This window comes from Chroicocephalus ridibundus, chromosome 11 (assembly GCF_963924245.1).
Source record: "Chroicocephalus ridibundus chromosome 11, bChrRid1.1, whole genome shotgun sequence".
Taxonomy (NCBI): Eukaryota; Metazoa; Chordata; class Aves; order Charadriiformes; family Laridae; genus Chroicocephalus; species Chroicocephalus ridibundus.
This window is the reverse complement of record NC_086294.1, coordinates 4,683,453-4,693,382: the sequence shown is the minus strand read 5'-3', so window position 1 is coordinate 4,693,382 and position 9,930 is coordinate 4,683,453.

Genomic DNA, 9,930 nt, shown 5'->3' with positions numbered 1-9,930 from the left:
TGTAGGGCCAATCTTAGTCAGCGAAGCTCAGACTTCTTGCTATCAGAAGTCTTCCAGCAATTGTTTTTATTCTAATTGCTTTGTCATTGAAAGCCTGTCTTTGCCAGTTAAGTATGTTTGGTATTTAGTCCAGAAGTTCCTGCCTCCTGAGTATTTCCATACTTGGTAGCAACTTTCAGACTTCAACCCACCTGCCTAGTTCAAATGACCTGCAAGCTTGGTTATTGAATTAGGAAGACCAAGACCACAAATTCCTATAGATCCAAAGTAATTTGGCTTTGTGGTGGAAATATTGACATTTTAATGTCTTTCTTACGTCTTTTAACCAAAAGATAGCAGATGTCTGGCTGGCTTGACCCAGATGAGAGTAAAGTTGCTATATAATTTATAGTAAGCCCGTGCATTGTTCAGGTACATTCCTGACAATATTATGCCTCAGGCTCAGTATAGATACTAGAAGTCATAAAAATATGATGGGGTTTTGGCTAATAAGAAAGAACAAAGCATATCTTTTGAGAGGTGGGTTGGTGGGGTTTTCTTTGTATTTTTAATTTGGCTTTGAATTTTGAAACTCAGTGATTCTCAAGTTTTGCCCATTGGTGCTGAATTTTGAAAAGGACTATTGCTTGCCCTTTGACGGATCTGATGGCTCCATAAACTGTCAAACTTTCCTTAATCCTGTTGGGTAAGAGCAAGAGGTAATCAAAACCACATTGCAGTTATTTCTACCTCTCTGGTTGTCTGGTACTGCATCTGTGATATTCTGTAGCAGTGACAATACCGAAATAGTGGCCTAAGGGCTAGCTGTGTACATAATCTTACAAGACATAAGAGGCTGAAAGAGAAAATACACTTAAATGCTCTTCATTGACATTAGAATACCAAACTGGGAAAACAGATCATTTTGTTAAGCAGCGGTCTGACCAACTCCAGGCTTTCAAAGTAGACTCATAAAGCATGGAAAGGCACAAAAGGGGATTTGTAAAGGATAAGAAAAATCAGGGGAGAATTTTTTTTAAATAATCCATAGAAATAGTAAGATAGTACACATGTCTGAGGATACTAAAAGAAGTTGTTCTACTAAGGCTTGCCCACTCACTTTAGAGTGAAAAATAAAGAAAATCATCCTTCCTCTCTTCAAGCTGTTCTTTTTACAGTATCTAAAACTTCCTGAGCTCTTTTCGCATTGCATCGGTAAAGTTCTCCATAGCTCCTGTGGCTGTTCTTTTAGTCTATCTTCAAGTTGATTGCACAGCTGCAGGAGCGATAGGTATTCAATTAGTCTTCTGCTGCTACACGGTCTGTCATTTTATTGCCTCTTTGATGAATCTCAACAGCTTTAATTGATTTTTAAAAATAGAAGTGTCAAAAGTAGGATAAAACCAAAAATATATCACCCATTGCTTTTCCTGTATATCAAAACCAACAGCAATGCTCATGGAAGCAGTTCACCCAGCAATTTCTGAGTTGGAGCCCACTTCTGCAACAGGAACAGTTTACCAAGGGGTAAGGTGGATTTTCTGTTCCTCAACCACAAAGAGCTTGACTCAAAGAAGGAACCAAATTCTGTAGTCTTATGCAGAAAGTCAGGAGGGACTTCTCATTGTTGATGAATGTGGTGTTCACGTAAGCATGTACAAACAGTAAAGTCTGGGAAATCAATTATCACTTCATCTCCTTTTTAACTGCTGAAACTGCTGTAGTTCTTAGAAATCTTACATGCTTCACTCAGGGCGATGGGGGAAACTTTTAAATTCCTGGATTCCACAGCCAGAAGGGATGGAGAATGATGGTTGAAATTGGTCAGCCTTTCCCTGTTAGCAGGCTTGTTGTTACTTGTCTTGGTCTTGATCTTTGTCACCATAATTCCCATTGCACAATGGCAAGATGGAAAGGTTTATAATGGGGAAAAGCTGGTAGTGAATGAAAGAGGAGGGGAAGATGTTTTAAAGTGTAGGTGTCTAAAATGAGCAAGATGCAATAGTATCTGCTTTTGGTTTTTTGAGAACAGTAATGTGGTAAACGGAAACTTGACAAGAACTTCTTGCACTGAAAGTGTTTCTCATCTTTCAGAACTAGAGTTGTGTGATAAATAGCTGCCTTTATAGCCTTGTTCTAGCATGGCCCACCTGTATGGTACGTGTACAGTGAGAAATGTTACTGTAGGACACTGGAATTGATAGCATAACACACAGAAGGAACAGCATATAATACTAATAAACACATTCTGAAAGACTCAGCTTGTCTAAATGGGAGAATAATGCATAAGAAAACATTGTTTTGCTTTTAATTGTATAGGTAAGTTGCAATGCTTATAAATAAAATACTAAGGCACAAGAGGATGTGTTTTATTTCTCCAGTCATAGCTGCTTTGGGTGTGTTGAGAAGTAACCTTGGACCATCACTTCCTCTTAGCTGATAATTAACTAGGAGGATCATTACAACTTAGATGAAATTTACCATCCTCAGAAAGCCTTGCAAGTAAGATATATGTGTGGTTGGAAAAGACATTATTGCTCATGAGCTGAAGTGACCTTCTGCAGAAGTTATTGGACTGGGAGGTAGGAGACCTGACTCTTGTAGCTGCCCCAGGTGCAAATTTCTGTTCTTGCTGGGTATGCCACTTTGAATTTAGTTACGCTCCTTCCTTCCAATCATTTGTTTATTTTACCTATTTATACCTTGGTCTGGCCCCATAGCAAAACTAACCTGATAGATATGGTCCTTTTTGGGCTGTCAGCAAGTACCTCTGTCATGATCTATGAAGAATGGAGGATGACCAAAGCATATCTGCCATAAGCTAGTAGACGTAAGTAATCTTCAGAGAAGTTTTGCCTGCTTCCCATGTATGTTTCTGGGGTCTGGTGAAGGTTTGGAAATGTAAAACTGTATAGGAAGTTCTCCCTGTTCCTCCAAATTCTCAAAAGGTAATGTAGCGTTTAAATACAATCATGAATAAATCTCAGATGCAATGGGAGATGCACGTATTTCTGGACCCCAGCTAGTCTGGTGAAATTCTCTCTGGCTGATACCATTCAGAACAGTGCTGATAAACTTGTGCATGCTGAGTTTATACTTCATTTGATTAGTTTTGAGAAAGAACGAAACAGCAACAAAAATTCCACACAACGAGCAGTAATGTTCAGAACTCTGACACCTTTTCCCCACCATCTTGCTTTGACTCACAAGGTCCTTAAGCCAAAAAGCTGTCTTGTTCTGATTCCTGACCAACAGTAATCAACTTAGTTGTCTTTGGACAAGCATGCAAAGCTCACATTATGCTAAATTCATTCAGGAATGAATACGGAAAGACCATGTTAGAGTCTTGCAAAAGTCCAGCTTGAAGGGTGATTGCAGGGTTGGCTGCTTTTATACAGAAGTAATATTTGTGGTACTGATAAGGAGCATGATGCTTAATAACTCAATACTGTTGCTGACCATCCTCAGAGAAAGCAGGAAAAGCGTCCCACTCCATCTTCTGAGTGTTTTAGCCACAATAGCTATAGAAATATTTGGCAGATCATGGAGGAACTCATGGAAGTAATCAGTTATGGTCTACTATATTAAAAATTGCCAAAATCTCACCAGGCACCTGTGTGTTCTGCAGTACCTGAAAGTGCTCATATAAAATAAAGTAGCACACAAGAAAAATGGAGGGAAAATTATCCTCAGTCCATGATCCAGCTGACATATCACATTGCTGGGCTGTTTGGAAAGGGACATTGGTTCTCAATCACCTGTATCTAGTGATTAACTGGTTCTTTTCCTTAAAGTCGGTCTATCTAGATCTATTAGATAGAGTAGTGGACTGTGATATAGGTCCTGTCACTTGCTGCTGCAAGAAACTGAGTATGTCAGCCTCTTGGCACCAATGCACTTAATCTGGCAGATAAGGAAACTACCATCTTTTTTTGTCACTTACCTTTTTCTTGTTTCCAAAGTATTCTGAGATTTAGTGATCAGTTTATTGGATTAAAAAATAAAGTAAAAAATTTAAAAGCAGATTAAATTAACAAAAACATTTTAAAACCTAGAATAACAAGACTTTACCATGCATTGGAATTGGAGAGGAGCAAAGGGCACCTGTTTTGTAGACTTTATGAAAAAAGGCCATTGATGGTTAGAGTACTGCCTTTTGTACCATGTGTGCAGAAGAGTGAGTTGCAGTAAGCAAAAACAGTAGGCTCCCTATCTTACTGCTTAAATATCAGGAACGAAACCCTACGTTTGTTCAAGTCAATACATAATTTGTCATTGTTAGCTGAGCCACGACTTCTTCCCTTCGTGTATTTTCCTAAAGCACTGAAGTTGAGAGGAACATGTACTTCAAAAGGATCCTGGGTAAAGCCAATTTGAGTAATATTTATTATGAAACCTACCCTTTTAATTAATGATTGACTTTTTTTTTTTTTAGAATGAATCTGAACTTCCAAATGCTGAGTGTTTATAAACACTTGTGGATTTGCCCAAATGAACAGATTTCACCTGAGGGTAATTTACAGACTGTTTGTTTTGTTTATACTGTAGTCATACACATATGGTTAATCTGCTGATTCCAGGATATTATGTCTGCTCTGTGATTTGTTGATTGAATTTTAAACAAGATAATAATAGAACTATCACTTATATTTTTATTAGTGGAACTTTCAAGAGTCATGGAAACTCTAAAAAAAAAATTCTCACGGGTGTCTACAAATTCATAAAAGATATAATCAAATTAATGTAGCCGGTATTGAATTTTATTGCTCTGTATCATAACAATCTTGGGGCTTCTTCACAGCGTAACTATGACATGCTGCTTCAAATGGTAGTTGTGTCCAAAAGCCATTCATAGCTTTCCATCTATTAGAGATTTGCCATTTAGTCATGATCAGAGTCAGGATGTTAACAGCCATGTTTGGGTGTGTGCATAGACTTAACATCTGCTAGAGATGTAATTGAAAGGGGTATAAACCTATTCACAAAACCAGACAGATATTAATACACATTAGAGTTTTCAAATCAAGAAAATATTTCCATAAGAGTTCAAATAACTCTTTAGTCTCAAAAAACCCTTGTCAATTTTTTACTTTGAAATCATTATTTTATAAGATTGTCAAAATAGTCTGGGCGTGTCCTCTTAAGAGGAAAACAAAGAAAGCTTAAGAGTTGTGAAAGCTATGTTTGGGTCAACTGTTTCCGGTTGTTGTAAACAGTCTTTCTTGCTTCACTTTGTTTTAGTCAGATGAAACATTAATTCTATGTAGCTGTTCCCTGCATTTAACTGAAGAATGATAGCCTCAAAATTGCAGATGTTTCATTCACTTTAATTGTGATTTAGTTGGGAAAGGGCTTAACTTTTTGCTCAAAAGATTCAGCACCTATTTTATGCCTAAAAAAAATTGGTTAAGGCAAAAGGAGATCAGTCAGGAAGTATGACCTATGCTTCCCAATCCTGCTTGACTTTATTTATGTAAGTCTTCTTGCTTTCACCAGAATTTATTTTTCTGAAGTAGAACAAGTTGTTATAGCTCATTAAAATGCATAAGTATATAATCTCTCTTGCTGTTTTCTGAGAAATTCAGTGTCTGCTGCATAAATTAATGCAACTACACCTCAAGAATGGACAGGATGCAAAAAAGTAGTTCAAGATTACTGACTTTGGAAAGATTGGCTGGAGGTGCTTTGTTTCATAATGCCTGCACCAAGCTAAAGACAGTTTGTCATAAAACCGTCAGGTGCCAAGTCATTAAACCTTATTTTATTGAGGCAAATAGATTCTTGGGATGCCAAAAATAAGTATAAGGTAGGTACATGTTATTAGATCAATTTCATAACAAGATAAAAGAAATGGAGAGAGTATTTTCAATCAATTCTGTCTGAGATAACGACTGCAATGTACAGAAAGAAAATACTTTGTCTAGTCAAGGTATATACCAGGTGCAGACCAATGAATGCGTTAGTGAACTAAGTCAAAGCTGAGTGAAAACCTAGTATGTGAGGAATGGAGGGTGAAGAAAATACATTTGTAATTTTCCCTGAAACTGAAATGCTGAAGAAATTTCATCTTGGAAACTCCATGACATAGTGCCTCTGGAAGGAGCTATGCTCTCCTTACTGCCATAGTTGTTCTTCCAGTTGATGTTCTCATCAGTGTTATTTCGTTTTTTTCCTGACCTGTCCTACCAAGCCACTGAAGCACAGCTAACATATTAGCCATTGCCTTCCTCCTTCACTCAGGGACAGCTCAAGCTCATGCATGCTCTGAAACTATTATAAATTAAAAATGAATGTGTGCATGCTTCCATGTCACTGGAGCTGGGAGGCGTAAGAGCAGCCACTGATTCAACATAAACGCTCCCATCCTACAAGTCTGGAGATCCCTTTGATAAATTATTGCCACCAAAGTGAATGGAAGCAGGGTTTAATCTTTTTCTTCTTGGTTTGGTCCTTTGTAATCACCTCTGCCAAGACTGACTTATCCATGGAGCTTACATGCTTATGAAAAGTAAATATCTTGCCTTTGGACTAGTCCAGTTTTTCTGGAAGGTGCATGTCTTTCTGGGGAAGCTGCCTTCACCTCCCACTACCTTATGTGCAAGGGCAAGAACATTACCTACCCCTTCCCAGACTTACAAGTTGATTACAGTCCGTATGCTCAGTATATGCTGTTTGCTCTCTGAGAAGCTTTGTATTTGACAAGTAGTATCTCTATCCTTAGTTATGGTTAAGCAAACTGGGATTGAGTTTGAATGACAGAACAAAGGAACAGTGTGTCTAACCCCTCTCCGTGGCACAACTATCCTGAGAATACAGGGCTAAGGTGGAAGCTAAGCAGGACCTCATTAATATACTGACATCACCACACTGCTGGAAGCATGACAGCAAGTGTCCATTTCTTATGTTAAAACATCAAGTTTCTTTCTACTGAGCAGAATTCACCTCCCTGTGGAATATTTCTTTAGAGCCTGCATGTGGCTCTGCTTTTCCTGCTGCTTTGAATCTCCTGCTGACACATATGATAAGGCCAGACACAATAAAAGCAAAGACACATCACTAATATGTTTCCTCGATGCTTGTAGTGAAGAGATGTGAAACTGTGAACAGTGTTTGGCCAGATTTGTGGGGTTTTTTTTGACAGAGGCTCTGTAATTTTCAGAGATATGGTGTAGCTCCCTTTTGGTTTAGACCTTGCGTGTATTCAAATCTATTCAAGAGTCTGAAAAAGTATTCAGTGTCATCCCAGTCTGAATTATGACGTTACCAGTGTATTTTAGCAAGAGTGACAAAGTACCTCAAGAGAAGTCCAGGACTGGAATATCACAAGTGCTGGAACTTCAGCCAACTTCTCTGTAGGACGCTTGCATGGCAAGTACTGTGCTTGGCTTGGAAAGAAGGATCTAAGTGCTGGCCTCAGCCCCCTCTGCAGGGAAAAGCTCTGCCTACACAAAGCTCCAGGGAGGTCAATGTGGTTTTCCACAGTCCAAGAGATGAACCACATGCTTGGAGTAACTTCCAAGTCCAAGGTGTCAGGCTGCTCCTGGAAAAAAACAGAATTGTAACTTCAATTTATGTGCACTCTGTATATATGTATACCTCTACTTCAGGCAAAAGGTTGTGTACCCAAACCTTAATTCTCTTAGTTTCTCACTGGTCTCTAAAAAGCCCATTTTAGTGTGCATGCTTTTTCATAAGCACCCTTTTCCCCCTAGATTTCTGTATAAATAAACTATTAGTCACGCTTGACAGATGGGATATTAAATAAACAGACAATCCAATTTGAGTGGACAGTTTGTGGAAAATACTGATGTGCTGGTATCTTTCCAATGAGGAATCATGGAATTTCAGAGTTGGAATGGACCTCTAGAGAGATCATTTAGTCCAACTCCCTTGCTAAAGCAGGAAATGCTGCCTGAGTCTAGAGATAACTACTGTGCCATAAAATATCAAGTTCTATAATGATGAGGAAATCTCCATGTGATGTTCCTGAGGCTGATTGATAATACTAACTGGGATTACAGAGTGAATGAAAATGCAGTATGGTCATTGTCTGCCTGGCAGTAATGCCAGAAACCAGTGGAGAAGATAATATCAGGGCTGGGATGCTGCTGCTGAAGTGCTAGACTGGTACAAAGGAGACATTGCTGCTGCTTTGTTCTAGGTAATCACAAGCAAGTGAGTCCATCTGGTTGTATGTCTGTTTACCACATTTGAAAAACAGAGATTAATACAAACTTCCTTGTTAGTCCAATGTAGCTGGATTTCTATACATGGAAAATGCTCAGTATTAATAGTGGTGTACTGCAAATAATAATGGCATGGGAACTGGCATGTCAAGAGCTCTACCCACACAGGCTACATGTATTCAAGTAAGGTGTCAATTCCTCGCTTTAAGTAGATCAATTTTCAAAGCTGTTCCTTGAAGTTATACTTTTCTTAGGGGCCAATAAGACTATGATTCTTGGTGTGTTAGGTTACTTCAAATCTAGAGCTAATTAGGACACAGCTAGTAGTAATAAATGCCTGTACCTGCTAGATTTGCTTCCAAACAGATCGTTACAATTCCATTTATGATCTATCCTGAGACAACTGTGCCTTTGGGAGTGCAATGAAGATGATACAGTATGTCTGTGCAACACTTCTGGACCTAAGAGAACACCCAGCACCTCTCCCTTTCCGCGTCTGGGTGAGACAATGCATATCATTGGTTCCCATACTTCTCTTCTCTGGGAAGGAGAGCTGAGCGCGCAAGGTGGGCAGGAATCTGTGGCATGCTCCAGCCAAGTATCCAGCTTTGACAAACAGGAAAGCAGGGACCACTAGGCTCAAGAAGAATCATGTGGAAACTAAAAACAATTTCCAGTGCAGGAGGAAAGATCCTACTTTTTCTTAATGGATTAATGTAACAATGCACCATACCAACATGGAAAAACTTAAGAGGAAAAAAAAAGTTACGGGAAGGAGTTTGAGAGGAGGTAGTTTCTGCAATGACACACCTCCCCAAACCACAGGGAAAAGGAGTGACTTGGATTATCCTACTTAGGGTGAGAACTTTCTGGCTTCTGTGCAAAAGTGTTTCTGCAGCCAGATATAAGAATGGACTAGACCAAATACCTAACTAGTAGACAATTGTCTCACACAATGCCAAGTAGCAGAAACTTAGGAAAAGAATATAAAAAAACCCAAACAAATACTAGAGTGTATTCTCTAACAGCACCCAGGATCTATGATGGATCCCAGCAATCATCCCCTTTTGCCTTTTTAGCCTCCACAGCATGATGACTGCATCTGTGGAATGAAGTAGGTAACATGAATGCTATACCCTGACACCCTTGGCAGCAGTTAGCTCTGGAATTGCTCTTTCCACACCTCATGTACCCACAGAAAATAGGGCTATTCCCTTTATGCTGCAGAGGGCTGTAAGAAAGCAGGGCATCCAAGTTCACAGCCTGTTTGTTCGTGCCTATTCCAGAGATTATTCTTGAGCGTTTGCTGTGTGGTTTAAAGTTAAGGGATTAAATTTTCTCCTGATGCAAATAGGTTTAGCTGTCTTTGATGTCAGAAGGAACTGTACTGGCTGACCCCCTGGTTGAACTTAGCTCATGAGAGTATTACATACTTAGAGCATATTTTCACCTCTCACCCACCCACACTGTGATCCTGAATGGCAAATTAGGAAAGAACAATTTCCTACAACACACTTTTATATTTCTTTGGGATGACAATTACCTTGTTATATAGCGTTCTCAGATTTTACATGCAGCAAATTAAACTAAGCATGGATGTGAGTGAACTGGCTGCATTTCTGAATGCTGTGTAACTACCATAGTCCCTTATTAAGCACGCTGAAAACCCATGTAAAATAAATTAGAGGGCATATTGTGTATTATTTTGGAGTTTATTATATCAAAGCTTTTTCAGAGAAAAATACTTTCCCCTACATCACAACTT